This window comes from Cricetulus griseus, chromosome X (genome assembly GCF_003668045.3).
Source record: "Cricetulus griseus strain 17A/GY chromosome X, alternate assembly CriGri-PICRH-1.0, whole genome shotgun sequence".
Classification (NCBI taxonomy): domain Eukaryota; kingdom Metazoa; phylum Chordata; class Mammalia; order Rodentia; family Cricetidae; genus Cricetulus; species Cricetulus griseus.
The window spans coordinates 21,013,223-21,028,854 of record NC_048604.1 but is presented as its reverse complement, the minus strand read 5'-3'; the positions used below and the strand labels follow the sequence as shown (position 1 = coordinate 21,028,854).

The window sequence follows — 15,632 nt, the reverse complement described above, 5'->3', positions numbered from 1 at the left end:
AAGCAGTCATGGCATGGTCCCTGCCCCATAAACATACAGTTACACTCAGCTTACACATAATTTTAAGTCTAGGTTCTTATCGTAGGGTGTTGGTTCATGTGTTTATTCAAATATTTATGGAAAACCAGCTCTCAAATATGTCAGACCCACAGCCGAGGGCTTGATCACCTGCTCTATTTTTTGTTTGTTTGTTTTCTGGTAGGGTCTCTGGATAGAAGGTTCCAGTAAGCAGAGTTAGGACATCTTGATCAAACTGGCTGGACTTTCACCTCAAAACACAGTATAGCATCTCTAGGAAGTATTCCTTCAGAACTGAGGCCCTGGAGCTGGAGGGAAATTGGAAATGACTCTAATGGATGTGGTATTTCTTCTGGGGATGAAGAAAATAATGTGGCCCCTACTGATGGATGTGCAATTCTGTGAATGCTAAAAACCACTGAAATGCATGTTTCTAGTGGGTGGCTTATTATTTTACAAATGCTTTTACTTATTATTGTGATGTGGGTGTGGAGGGCAAAGGACAACACTGTAAAGTTTGTTCTCTCTGCCGGCACACCTTTAGTCCCAACACTTGGGAGGCAGAGGCAGGCAGATCTCTGTGAGTTCGAGACCAGCCTGGTCTACAAGAGCTAGTTCCAGGACAGCCTCCAAAGCCACACGGAGGCAACCCTGTGTTTAAAAACCAAAAAAAAAAAAGTTTGCTCTCTCCTTCCATCTTTACCTGGATTCTCGGATTTAGCCCGGGTTTCCCAGCTTGCACAGCAAGCTGTGCCACCTCACAAAGACAAGATATATTTTAATTATTTTTTCTAAAATTTTACTAGTTCTTTGAGAATTTCCTATGATGTGTTTTGATCATATTGACCTCTAAAACTCTTCCAAGATTCACCTCTTCTTTCCTATCCACCCAACTTGGTCATTTTTTTTAACACATCAAGACAATATTTGTGCTGCCCAAATATTCTTGGATGTGTGATCCACTATCAGGAGTTAGTACACACTTAGAGACATTTTTTGCTTGTCTGTCTGTTTTCAAAGAGGGTCTCATGTAGTTCAGGTTGGCCTCAAACTCACTGTGTAGCTAAGCTTGGCCTTGAACTCCTGATCCTCCTGCTTCCACCTCCCAAGTGCTGAGATTCCAGGCACACATTACCATGGCTGGTGAAAACTTTTATCTTTCTAAAATTTTTAGAAATCTCTGCGGCCCAGAGAAGGGTCTACCAAGGACACATACAAGCAGATGACTTCTGATTTATGACTCTGAGTCTCTTTCCTCCTTCCAGGCATCCTGTAGCCTTCAGCAAGGTTAAGTACAGGTCCAGTGAGTATGCAGGGCACATCCAGGCCTATGTGGGAGGGCTGGGGCCTGGACCTCACACACTAGGGAAGATGGTGGGAGCAAGGGCTTGAATTTCAGGTCTGCCGTTCAGGTGACCCAGCCCCTTTGCCTCTGAATCCCAGTTTCCCCATCTGGAAAGTGAAATGCACAGGTCTGCTGATCTCTGCTGAAGGCTGCACCAGATCTGACCCTCTGAGGTTCTAATTAAAAGGCACTGCAAGACAGAGCAGAAGAGCATCAGGCACACGACTCTTCTTCACGGAGGGCCGCAGGAGGCCTTTGACACAATTGACACAATCCTGTGCTCCAATCAATGCTCCTCACAGACAGCGAAGGTGATGATGTTTCCCGTGAGAAACAAATTCTCGGACAATTGTTCTGGACAGTTTCTCCATAGGGGTAGTTTGGCTTTAATCGCCCCCCCACCGCACACACACACACCTTCTCAGCAGTGCTAGATGGTACAGCTACCCATAACAGAGACCCACGAGCAACCCACAACAGAGACCGATTGATCATGCCCCTTTGCGATGTCAGGAGCCAAGATCCTGGCTTAGTGCCCAGGCAAGCAGCCCCACCTTGTACTGAGTTTGCCTTCCTATGATAGTGGAGGGAGCAATCACTGGTGGCCACCTCTCTAGCCCCTACTGGACAGGATGTTTCCACATCGAGCCCCACTTCCTGCAGCTAGGCCTGGCCTCCAGTTTCCCCCCTTCTTTTGCCATCTGGTAGCCTGCCCTCTGCCTCCCCACCACTTGCTGGGTGTTTACAGGCCGCCTTATCAGCCTGGGGAATCTGGGCCTCACCCAACCAGGGCCCCGCCCAGCTCAGACAGCCTGCCCAGAGCTCTACCTGCTCTTTGGGCTGCCCCAAGCCCCCTGGCAGGCAAGGGGTGTGGAGGAAGGCTTGCTGCCTGGCACTGGCTCTTAGTGCCTGGGGCCCTGCCTGGTGGGTTAAAACCTGACTATGCATAGTGCTTTATCCAGCTTGCCCAGGCTGGGGAGGGCAGGCATTCTTTTTCCAGTTGGTATCTCTATCTGCAGGCCATGGGGACAATAATAAAATGCCTGCAGTGCTGAGGAGATTCACCTTAGCCTTCAGTGCCTTAGCCACCACAAGATAAGCCAGGGCAGCTGAATACGGGAAGACTCTGCGTAGTCCAGGCAGACTGCTTCCAAACAGGAATGATACTAACTCTGCACTCTGAATAATCCAAACTAAACACGGGGCTGAAGGCTGTATGGTAGCAGGGGTGAAGCTCAATAATCCTTTCAACAGTCTTGGTCTACACCCAGGCTTCAGAGCCCCACAGGTCCCAAAGTCTCTCCATACCACTCCAAGATCTGGTCATGCCCAAAATGCCAAGATGAGAGAGAGATAACCTCAGAGCAAGTCAAAGAGTCTCTCCTCAGAACGCAAGGGTCTAGCAATTAGTTCTCAAAGTGTATTCTAAACGGAGGAGAAAGAGATGGGGGTGGCAGGCAAATGAAGATACTGCAGGTGATAGGATTTTCCCTTCCAGTCCTTTTCTCAAAAGTTAGGCTCACACCTACCTGTAGGCAAGGCCCACAAGGACAGGGCCTTTTCCCTAAATATGAGCAAGTCTCCCTCTAGGAGTCAAAGCTATGGTTCAAACCCAACTCATCTTCAAAGGCTTCTCTGTTTTTTCATTGACAAATGATTAAAAATCTATTTGGTCCAGTAGATTGAAACATTCACACTTAAAGATGAATACCAGACAGGTATGGTAACAAACGCAGCCCCTGGGAGGCAGAGGCAGGTAGATCTCTGTGAGTTCCGGGCCAGCCAAGGCTACAAAAGAGTGAATATTGTATTTCAGGGCTGGGATTGCTATGCAATTAGTGGAATGCTTGCCTACCATGCTTGGAGCATTAGTTCCATTCCAAGCATCCTATAAACGAAGTACTGTGGTGCACACCTATAATCCCAGTACTGAGGAGTTAGAAACAGGGGATCAGAAGGTTAAGCCCACTCTGTTACATAATGAATTTGAAATGGATTTGGTCTACATGAGACCCTGTCTCAAAAACAAAACAAAACAAAAAACTAGGTGCTGGGTGGTGGTGGCATACACCTTTAATCGCAGCACTCAGGAGGCAGAGGCAGGAGGATTTCTTTGAGTTAGAGGCCAGCCTGGTCTATAGAGCCAGCCTGGGCTGTTACACAGAGAAACCCTGTCTGAGAAAACAAAACCAAAAAAAAAAATCAATTTAAGCCGTTTGCTGTGGCACACTGGTACTTTTTAGTTCCAGCATTTGGCAGACAGAGGCAGGTGGATCCCTATTGAGTTCAAGATCAGATAGGACTGCATGGCAAGACCCTGTCTTTATATATATACTTTAATAGTGTAGGGTACTTGGGTGGTGACAGAAAAACTCTGCTAAAACAGTTTTGCCATTAGTGTCACACGGTTCTTGAAACCTCAGGTTCCCATTCTCTAAGGGGACATTTCATGGCTCTCAGGGCTTCTTACAGGCTTAGTGTCTGTGCCACATTTCTTCCCTCTATCAAAACATTGGGGCTGAAATGTCATCTCTACAAAAACTGCCTTTCCTACAGTTAGAAGTGGAAGGAGGAGAAGCTTTGCTCGGGATATGTTATATGAGAGAAGAATAAAAAAAGAATAAAGTGACACATAAAAATAAATAAAATTTAAAAAAGAGAAAACTCATAAAACAATTAGCATTGATATGTTGGCAGCTGATACTGTATAAATGGATCATTTCTCCCCTGAACACATTTCTTTTTTCTTGACACCAGGTCTCACTGTGGAGCCCAGGCTGGCTTTGAACTTGCAGTCTTCCTGTCTCAGCTTCCCAAGGGAAGAGATTACAGGTTTTTGCTGCCATAGATGGTTTTCTCCCTGTTGTTTTCTGTCTTTGTTGTTTCTATGTTGAGACAGCATCTAGTTGTGAGGCCCAGGTTGGCCTCAATCTCCTGTACTGAGGCTCAAACAACCCTCCCTTCTCAGCCTCCCACATTGGGGAAATATAGGCATGCCCCAGTGCACTGGCTTGCATTCTCATTTTCAGACACCATCTAGAGCTGCTAGGCTTTTACCTAAGGTGCCAAGGTAAGTAAGTAGATGGGTGGGCCAGTCAGTAGGCGAGCTAGAAAGTGCTTGTTGGTAGTGCTGTCTCTTGTCCCATCATCTACGTCCCTTGCCAGTGATATCTGTTCTAAAGCTATAAGGGAGGAAGTGTGAAAGCCTGGAAAAAGCCAAAACAAAAAACAAAAACAAAAAAACTGTGCTCCTCTTTACTGGGAGTAAGAAAGATCAAGTTCCTGTCTTGGTCCTGCCTCCACCTAACTCCTCCCTCAACCTCTGAGATGGTGCCAACTTCTTCAGGACACACATTGAGATCTGTGGCCGTGGCCACAACCAGCTGGACTCCGACTCAGCACAGCTCTAGAGTCCAAACTCCTCTAACTTGGTTTCCAAAGGTCCTTAGCAGTCTGACCCCACCCTACCTACTCAGCCTCTTTCCCATGATTTCCCAACTCAAGCTGGGCTTCTAGCCCAGTGGTCTCCTCATGGTCCCCTGAGGGAACATTCCAGCCTCATTCATGGAATTTCTCAGGCTTGCCATCCCTTAGTGATCCTTTTTGTCTAATCCAACAGTACCCATCTAGCAAGGTCCCAAACATGTCCCCTAACCTCACAGAGCTGTTTATGTTCTAGTAATTACAGGCCACACCCACAGACCCCTCTACTTTAAACTCCCCAGAGCCTTTAAGTTCTGTCACAAGATCTATTTTGGCCCACGTGGTCTTGAATTGCCGATCATTTCGTGTGTATCTTCCCTTCCTCCAGCAGGCAGTAAAATCCATGAAATCAAGCTGTACTCCATTTTCTTTTGTTTCCAACCTACATCTAGCATCCATGAATTAAGCCCACGTAAATTGTCCAGGTACAGGTTCTAACTGCTTTGAGGGTTACAGTCTAGAAGAATGGTTGGCCTGCAGTTGGGAGACAAAGGGCAAGAGGAACTCAGACATTATTTTTCCTCTCTTGCTGCAAGCCCCTTTGAGAGGGACAAATGCCAGATGGAGTTATTTACCCAAAACACCACTGAGGAGGCAGCTGATGATCAGGTTATCATAAAAAGCATTACCTTTTTTGTACAAAAGCACAGCCCCACCCTGGGAATACTGGGTTCTAGTTACATCACTGTGCCCTTGGGAACGGTGTCATGATTCCGTACCAGGTCTAAGATCCAAAATGATTTGAGAGAATGGGATATGAGAAAAACTAAATGAGGCGGCCAGGTGGTGGTGCATGCCTTTAATCCCAGCCCTCAGGAGTCACAGGCAGGCAGGCGGATCTCTGAGTTCGAGGCCAGCCTGGTGGAGGACAGGCTCCAAAGCAAACCCTGTCTCAAACAAGCAAACAAAAACTATATGAGGTCAAACTTTTTGGTTTTGGTTTTCTAGAAGGGTTTCTCTGTGCAGCCCTGGTTGTCTTCAAACTCACAGAGATCAACCTGCCTCTGCCTCCCGAGGCTGGAATTAAAGGTTTTTGCCACCTCCGCCCAGCTTATACTTTGTGTGTGTGGGTGGGGGGACTTCAAACTCATCATTCTCTACCTCAGCATCCAAATAGTTAGGGCTACAGGCATGTGCCACCACGCCCGGCTAAACTTTGATTAAGGAGATCTGCTGTCTTGGCAGACATGGTTGAGAAGGGCTAGGCTAGGCATGTATACAATGATGTATGGAACAAATCTTGCATTTGGACACCAAAACCGGGCAAAACCAAAGTCCTATTCTACAAATACGCAGTAAAGTTAAGGTACCCTTTAGCTACAAAACATCAGTAAAAAGCATCAACTAAAGAAACAGTAATATCAAGCACACACCTGATTGTAAGATTCGAAAGCAAAGCCAGGAGTAACTGTTTCAATACTTAATGGAAATAGGGTATATTCAAGTATTAAAAGAAAATTATACAGACATTTTTAAACTTCATAGGGTATTGCAAAGGATTTAAAGTAACCAAAATCTTGGCTTGCAAGAGGGCACAGCAGGTGATGACCATTCCCAGGAACCTCCCATGGAAGGAGAGAACTGACACCCAAAAGTTGTCCTCTGACCTCCACATGTATTTGGTGGTGTATGTATCACACACACACACACACACACACACACACACACACACACACACACGCATACACACACACTAACATTTTTACATGACTTTAAAAAGTAGTCAAAATAAGTCTGGGAGAGTTCTTGCCTAGCCCACACAAAGCTCTGAATCTCTATACTGAAAAATTAACTTAAAATGTGTCACAGACCAAAATTCGAAGCCTAAAATTATAAAAGAAAACATATGAGGAAATAGTTGTGATTTAAGCCTGGGCAGAGTCCTTAGATGTAGTCCTGAAAGCATGATCTATAAAAGGAAAAATGAAGGCTTAGGACATAGTTCAATGGCAAGGCACTTGTCTAGTATGAAAAAGACCCGAGGCTCAATTCCCGGCTCAATAAGGAAAGAAAAATAGTGATTAGTTGCATTTTGGCTAAGGCTGAGAGCAAAACTAAGACTTCTAGAACTAGACAGTAGCATGCAACTGTAATCCCAGCACTTGGGAGGTGGAGGCAGAAGAATCAGAAGAGACATGTTTGTAAATTGGGAATCTAATGGAGGTCTTGTATCTGGAGTCTATAGAGTACTTTCTGGGCAATAGACTTTAGCAGACACTTCACCAAAGAAGATTGAAATTACAGTGTAACACAATGGCACATTTATGAAAATGACTGAAGGTAGACAGGACACCCACCCTTACATACCAGTGTTAGTGAAGATGAACAACTTGGGCTTCTCATCCTTTGGGGGATGGGGATGTAAAATGGTAAAGTCATTTTGAAAACAGTGTAATAATAGTTTCTTTAAAAGAATCTTCACTACTGTTACTATCCAGTTACTTCTTTTCCAGGTGGTATTTAACCAAAAGAAAAGGAAACATATAGCCATAAAAAGATTTGCACACAGATGTTCAGAGCAGCTTTGTTTGTAATCGTTTTTTTTTTTTAAAAAACTGGAGGAAAAAAAAGCATCAAATGTCCACAGGCTGATGAACAGATAAACAGCGTGTGTTTTATCCATGCAAAGGAATGCTACTTTGCAATAAAAAAGAATGAAACATCCACCAGGCATGATGGCGCAAGCCTTTAATCTCAGAACTCCGGAGGCAGAGGTAGGCAGATCTCAGTGGGAGAGAGCCGTCTGGTCTACATAGTTGAGTTGCAGGGCCAACCAGGGCTACAAAGGGAGACCCTATCTCAAAAGAGTAAGGGAGGGAGACCGGGAGAGAAAGTAAGGGAGAAGAAACACTGATATATACAAAAACAAGGAAGAGTTTTAACATAAATATGCAGAGAGAAGCCAGACCAGAAAAGACTGCATGATTCCAATTATATGAAACTTTAGAAAATGCAAACTAATCTATAGTGACAGAAACCAGAGCAGTAGTTGCCTTAGGATGGGAGGTGGGATTGCCAAAGGGCACAAGGAAACTTCCCAGGAGCTCCCCACATGCTAGCTCTCTCTTGAATTCGGTGATGGTTTCACGGGTCTATCCATATATCAAATAGTATCAAATTGCACACTTGGAAATATCCGTCATTTATTGTACATTGATATGACTTCAGTAAAGCTGTTTAGTAAAAATGAAAGAAAATGCGCCCTGAATTGTACAAAATAATAACCACTGAGAGAACTATAGAAGTCACCCTGACAAGAGGCAGAGGCAGGTGAATCTCTGAGTTTGAGGTCAGCCTGGTCCAGGACAGCCAGGGCTACACAGAGAAACTCTGTCTTGAAAAACAAAAATAGAAGTAAGTGTAAAGGCAAATACTGACTATGGCTTTGTCACGATTTGACCTTTCTATGTGACTTTACTGTGTCATATTGCTTTTCGGTAGTAGTGAAGACAAAAAAGGCAATGGTCTCATGCTTCCCTAGGACACATATTCTTTGTTGCTACCAGTGGCGTCAGATTCTGAACCTGGGATTTATCACACATGCTGATTGTGGTGGGCTTATGGGGTTGTACCTCTGGTTTTCTCAATGTTACTTTGTCACCCAGCTTGGAATGTCCCTAGAACATAGTCAATGGTCTATCTTTCCTCTTTTGAAAGGCCATCTGTCCTCTCATCTCCCGGAAGCCTTCCCCAGTGAAGCTAAGGAAGAAAAGAAATCTTTCTCGAGGCCAGCCCTTAGCCCCACATCATGCAATTTGCAAATGTGAAATGCTCCCACCTGCTAGTAATACATACACACATGTCCCTGACACTCTAGAATGGGGTTTGGAGTCTCTAAGAAGGGATCTGGGCCTTTTCCCTCTTCTTTTCTCTTGATTTAGATCACTGTGGTGTTAAGAACATGGAAACCGTGTGAGCTTGTAAGGCATCTGTTTTCTGCACAGGGATTTTCACACTCACAAGAGTTGAACTAACCACTATTAGCATAGAAAACATTGGGAAAACACAGATTATCACCTCAGTCTACACCTGAGTACCTCTGTTATCAGGTTATCAGGCATTTAGGGAGATTAAGACTAATTGCCCACTCTCCCATTGCTCAAGGCCTAGCTTTCTTAATTTGATGGGTGGGGACCAATGGAGCCAGTAGCACACTTCACTCAGGGGTGGTTCAAAGCTAGTCCCCTATATCCTGGGCTCAAGTAGACAGAAGTCCAGACACAGCAGATGCCATCTCCAAAGTAATCTCTGAGGGGCCTTTGGTAAAGGTTCTCAGCCCCTAAGATCTCCTGGCAAAAGGCAGTGTCCCGGCCTCAAAGGCCTTTGGGTATTTGCCCAACAGGCACCCAACATCTCTGTACACTGAAAGGAGGGAAAACCAAGTCAAGCTGTGGTAAGCACAGCATTGGCCGACTGACTTCCAGAGCTCTACCCTCAGAGGTAAACAACAAACTGATGTTTGCTAAATAGTTCCCAGGGGTAGAATGTTATGCCTTCTCTCTAAGGAACAAACTTCCTCTGATTTCTTCTTTTTTTTAAAAAAAGACAAGGTTTCAATTTGTATCTGAGGTTGGCCTAGAACTTGCTATGTAGGCCAGGCAAGTCTTGAACGCCCCATCTTCCAGCCTCAGCCCCCAAAGTGCCGAGATGACAGCTGTGCATCATCACACCTAGCTTACTTTTGATTTCTTCAGTGGACATTCAGGATGAAAATAATGACAACATGCAAAAATGGCAATATTAGTACAAATATTAAAAACTTAAGCCCAGCTCTTTAAAATGTTGTTACATTTGTGTATGTGTGTGAGTGAGTGTGTACTCACACACGTGTGGGGGAGGGTGTAATGGCTCACAGGTGGAGGTCAGAGGGTAACTCGCAGAGATGGTTATGTCCTTCCACCATGTGGGTTCCAGGGACTAAACTTAGGTTGTCAGGCTTGGCCGCAAGCACCTTCACCCACTGAGCCATCTTGATGGTTCAAGCTTCACTCTTTAAAAAAGATTTACTAGTCACTAATGTGAGCTGTGTGAGTGCTCATGTGAGTGTGTGTGTGTGTGTGTGTGTGTGTGTGTGTGTGTGTGTGTGTGTGGGAGGGGTGCCTGCAGAACCAGAGCCAGAAGAAATCATCAGATCCCCTCAAGCTAGAGTTACAGGCAGGTGCAAGCTGCCCGATAAGAGTTCTAGGGACTGGAGGTTCTGGCCACCTCAAAGAGCAGGCAAGCTCTTATCCATGGAGCCATCTCTCCAGCCCCTCAAGCTCCACTATTAACTGGAGGACTGGCTACCACTCAGAATGGCTTTGTAGATAACACACACACACAGGCAGGCACACACAAGTTGGAACATGCAGCTTCTTCCATATTCCCCCTTTAGCCTTCATGATGGCAGAGTTAACAAAAAGGTTAGCAAAAAAATCTGTAAAATCAACCTGGTGTTTTCAGAAATGGGGTGGCATACGCACTCGGTACTTCTGGCAAAGTGGTTAGTGCCAGGATCTTGGCGAAGTCTGGGGTATATGTATGGGGAAAGGATTGCATGCCCGGCAACAACAATCTCAGCCCAGGACTCATAAACTGATTATACCGGGGAATACTTACTGGGTGGGTACAATATGCATGGCAGTATGTTCAGTATTTTACATACATTATCTCATTCATCACTCCTTTCTGTAACATGGACAGTGACACCCAGAGAGGTTAAGTCAATGAGTCCACTGTCACAAAGTCAGAACCTGGCAGATCTGGAATATGAATGCATACAGACCACGCTCCCTCCTCAAGACAGAAATGCTTCTTGAAGCGGATGTTGTGTCAGACTAGAAGAAGACAGGAAGCTTCCAGAAAGGCAGGTAGACTAACAGGCAGGAAGTGTCTGCACTGGACAAGAAATGGTCTACCCAGAGGTAGGAATTTAAGGCAAAGCTTGTTCAACTTGGATCGCCTAATTAACCTCTGATTTTTTGTTTTGTTTTGTTGCAGCAGGGTCTCTATACTATGTAGCCCTGGCTGCCCTGGAATTGTCTCTGTAGACCAGGCTGGCCTCACTCACAGAAATCCACCTGTCTCTGCCTCTCAAGTGCTGAGATTCAAGGTGTGTGCCACCATACTCTTCTTTCTCATTAGCCTCTTTGAGAAACGTTCCAGAACTTTCCGTGAAGACCCTGGAGCTTGAAACACCCTTCTCTGCTGCCTGAGCCTCCCCCTTCCTCTCCAACAGACTGTGTCCCTTTGTCAAGAAATTCACCATATGACACATTTTCCCAGTCCAAGTCAGGGCATTCTAGTAGGCCCCTTTAGATGTTTAAATGCACTGAGAGGCAAGGCCAGGGAGGGACAAGAAGAGAAGAAACCAATGCTGAGTGGAGGTAGTCCAGGTGGTTTTATCCAATTAAACCTAACAAGAGCCAAAGCCCTCTTCCTATCCAGCCATGGAAGACACACAAGTAAAACAAACACGTGGTGAATTTTTGGCTGGCTGGGTGGGGCTCAGTGATGAAAATCTCTGCTCTCTACCTTCAGGGTTCCAGAGAAATCTCAAAACCCGGGGAAAGGTGGGACCGAGGCAGCTCATTTCTTCTGTGAACAATTGTGGTGCGTCAGCTTTGATGTCGTCTACCTCTCGCTTCCCCTACTTCCCTCCCTCCCTTCTTTCATAGCCTGCCTGTGTTGGAGGGTGCAGTTCATAATGAGATCCTCTCAGCTTGGGTGGCGGGGAAGCCTGACCACCCTTTGTGTATTATCAATGCAGGCTGGCTCACTGTCTAGGCCAACCATTTTGTATGTCCTGAAGTGGAGATCGAGGTCTGCATGAAGCCACCCACACTCACTGACCTGCTCTTTTATGTGACATGCATTTAGCAAACAATCATCCAGGCTTCGAAGGTCAGTCCGTGGCTGGGGAATAGAGAGAAAGGCGTCTTTTCTCCCTTTTCTACCCGAGCCACATCTCCCCCTTGCTGCCCCCGCCCCCTTTCAAGGTCTAGCTCTCACCCGAATCCCTCACAAAGCCGTCCCTCCCTCCTCTAGCTGTTGCTGACCTCAGAGTCCTGGCCGTGCTGGCCTCTGCTCCAAGAAGTACAATTAGCACCTGACCAGCCCCTGGCCTGGCTGCTTGTCCTCGCCTCTGATTGTTTCAGTGTCTTAGTCATCCGTGCCCCACAACCTCCTTCCCTCAGCTCCCCAACAGCTCATAGCACAGGTTGGGCACACAGTAGGTGTTAATAAATGTCTGCTGAATTGAAACTCCGCAGCCCCTATGAGGTCAGAACCCTCATAAGCACCCCGACCAGCAGTTTCTTGGCAACCAGCGCTGGGGCCCGAGCTACAGGGCATTAGCAGCAGAGCCGCTATTACAGGACACACGAGGCTCAGCAGCCAGAGATTTGCAGGCAGGTTGGTGTTGATGAGAAAAGACCCTGACCCCTAGGAAAGCGCCCGTGGGATTCTGGGTACCTTTCATGAGTTTCTTTTCTCCCCTGCAGAACTAGTTTTCAGTCTGAGAACCACAGAGGGAATAAATTGGCAGTGAAGCCAGAAACCTTTTTGCAGCTTAGAGAACCAGGAGTGATAACCAAGGCTAGGTTGGGGTCAGGCCCAGAACAGAGAAGCGAGGATTGCCCAAGGTTCTTCCTGATGCAGCAGGGGACCCTGGGATGTGAAGGAGGCATGCCAAGTGTGAGTCCTTCCATTCCCGAGGGCTTTAGGGGTGTTTGGGAGGGCCCCTAAGTAATGCCATCCTGCCCTGACACCCAGTAAGCCACAGTCTGAATGCCTGCCTCTTGCAGCCTGTGCATGAGCCCATTTCTTCCTTCTTTCTCTTTCACTGAAATCTAAGGGCAGGCCTGAGGGACAGATAGCATCCAGACCAGAACTGAATCATGGTCTCCAAGAAAAGAGAAGCCTTTAGTCCGGGGTGCCTGGCCCAGGAATTTGAGTTTGGCTTTATTTTTATTTTGTAAATTTATTTTGTGTATGGGTGCATGTAAATCAGTGCATCACATGTGTACCTGGGCTCAAGGAGGTCAGAAGATGTCAGAATCCCTGGGACTGGCGTTACAAATGGTTGTGAGCTACCATGTGGGTGGGAGGACTCAAACCCGGGTCCACTGTGAAAGCAGCCAGTGCTCTTAACTGTTGAGCTGTCTCTCCAACTCCTTGAGTTTAGCTTTAAACTACATTATTTATATAGACAACCTATCCAGTCTCTCTGGACTGTTCCTACATTCTACCACCATTTCAGCCAACATGCTACCCTGGAAGGCAAGTGGTTTCTTCATAGCCATATTGTCTCCACTGATACTTCCCTGGGGCCAGCTCACTACTAGGACTAGCTCCCAGCAAATGTTTGCTGAGTTGAATCTTAGGCACTGTATTAGCCAATATCATAATGCCAGTGTCTGTGTGCTGTGGACCACTTCACAGTGTTCTAATAAGCAGCCTATATGTATGAATATATTTGTTCTCCCCCCCCAACAGTATAAGGTGTTTCTCTTGCCACATAAGGAAATTAAAGCGTACAACTGATTGGGGGTGCATAACCAGTAAATGACAAAGCTGGGATTTCAATCCCGACAGGCTAGCTCTTGTGACTGGGAGCAGAATGAGAAAGTTGGGGAAGCCCAGGAGTAAAGGGCTCCCTGGGAAAGCCATATTCTCGGCCAGTGACAGAGCTTTTCTGGGTCTAAAGGCCTAAATCTTTGCAGTATTAGAGGCATTTTGAATATGTTAGCAATCAGGTCCAGGACATGTTATAGGGCCCTCATTTTAAGGTCCCAATATATAGCAGAGGAGACTGAAGCTATTGTGCCATCAGTTAGCACTATGTGAAGAAGGCTGGATTTGGGGCCCCCAGATTGGCCAGGGGTGGGCACTAGTTCCTGAGGAGCCAGCAAAACAGTCCAGTGGAGGGAGGAATGCCAGGCATAGTTGCAAACAAGCCACTCCTTCGGTTCACAGAGAGAGGCTGGCTGAGGGTGGCAATGGTGGAACCTGCTTCATAGACGCCCCCCCCACCAACACACACAGACAACACAAGGTATCATGGACTTCCAACCCAAAGCCAGAGACACCCATATACAAGCAGTCTCTTAAGGCAGCGAGCTCCACGTTGTCACTGATAATCTTAGCACACCCAGAGACAGCTCCTGCGAGCCTAGCTTTTTCTGCACTGGGTCAAGGAAGCACTTTATAACTGGGGAAATCCTGGAACTGACTGACATTCTTACTTGGTCTACAGGTTTCCTGGGCATTTTTGATGCCAAAGCACCCCGGCTCCCCAAAGGGGAGAGAGATAGATGGGTTCCCTTCACCTCCCTCCATCCTGGCATTTAGGCCAAGCAAGGGTCAGCTCACAGGAGCTGAATCCCTAATGGGTGTGCCCACCAGCTGTTGGAGCCAGCTGTGGTGGCTCAGGCCAGGGGTGGTGACCTCACTTCCGCTCTTACCTCCTCAGAACTCCTCCCATTTGAGGCCCCACCAGGCCAAAATCGAGAAGTCCAAGGTTAACTGTTACTCCCCACTTTAAGAGCTAATTAAAATGATTAGCTACAATGAACTGTCAAACATTAACTAGAAGAAGCTGCAGGACCAGACAGGCCTCTATCTCAAGCAGAGGGATGAGGGGAAGGAATCAAAGGGCCATCAAATCCCTGGGCTCCTCAGCTGGGGTGCGGTGGTGGTTGGGGGTACCCAAGAGAACCCCGCTGGGCCGAGGTGCCAAGGGGTCAGGAGGTAACTCATCAGGAAGTCTAAATCCCAGGCCCAATCCGGAGGAAAGGGCAACGAAGTATAGGGGTACCGTGGGGTGGGGGGGGGAGAGATAGGAATTCATAAAGTGGTTGCCAGCTCAGCAGTCTCTGAGCCGCCAAAGCCAGACTCTGGCATTAGGGGACCTTTGCGCTGTGCGGTTGCTGAGTCCCCTCAGAATATCAGGGGAGGAAGCCAAGAGGCGGGAGAACCTTGGAGAGCGGGAACTCGGGAGCGGGAAGCCTGGCGGCTGGCTTACACGGAAACTCCAGCCCCTGCCAAGAGGTCTCTATTTTGGCAGTTCAGGTCTCCAAGTCATAGGTTTACGTGCGAGCCTGTGTGCGAGCGTGTGCGTTCACGCGCGCGCGCGTGCGCGTGAGTATGTGTGCGTGTCTAAGTGCCTGGTTGTGAAAGCCCTAGGGGCCACCAGTTCAGCCTAGGCGAGTCGCTCCAGTGTGCTCAGCCTCCTGCTCTCCTGCTCTCCTGCCCTCAGGCGCTGAGATTAGTTGGGGGGGGGGAATGGAGGGGCAGTCCCTAACGGCCCTTCCGTGGAGCCTAAGCTGCCCCGGGCTGGACAGAAGTCCCTTCTCGGCCGGCTTCTGCCGCTCAGTTCCACTTCTAGTGGCATCAGGAGCCCGGGCTCCTCACAGTACACACAGTGGAGCCCCATGAAGGCAACACTCCACCAGCCGAGCCTGACACACCCTTCTCGGTCATCACACCCCCCCACCCCCCTCACCCCTACTCCCCGGCCTCGGCGCCCTTCATTCCCCACTCAGGCAAACTTTTCGAGGTCTCCCCCGCCTTTTGAGAAGCGGCGCCATCGACGTACCTGAGGTCCACTGGTTTGCCGGTCGCGTTCGCTCCCTGGCCTCCTCAGGTCGATGGGGAGTGGTCCCCTCCCGGTCCCCGGGGTTGAGACACGAGTTCCCACCCCCGCCGGGGCCGTCTTTTCCCCCCCCCTCACCTCACCACCACCTCGAAAGCGGGGCTCCGGCAAGTGGCGCCTAGAGCTCGGCGCCGCGGAAAGGAGAAGTGGAAG

The 15,632-nt window shown here is 47.7% G+C and overlaps 1 protein-coding gene across 4 annotated transcripts in view; it reads right to left on the bottom strand.

Annotated features, from left to right (window-relative positions):
* The window catches only part of Elf4 (E74 like ETS transcription factor 4), a 51,072-nt gene that overhangs the window by 26,428 nt on the left and 9,012 nt on the right, over positions 1-15,632 (bottom strand). The window contains exon 1 of one of the 4 annotated variants that reach the window (XM_027433489.2): positions 15,423-15,561. The exons of the other annotated variants lie outside the window; for them this stretch is intronic. The gene's annotated coding sequence lies outside the window, so the exon portion shown is untranslated. Of the gene's footprint in view, positions 1-15,422; positions 15,562-15,632 lie in introns of those variants that run through there. 4 annotated transcript variants of the gene reach the window in all.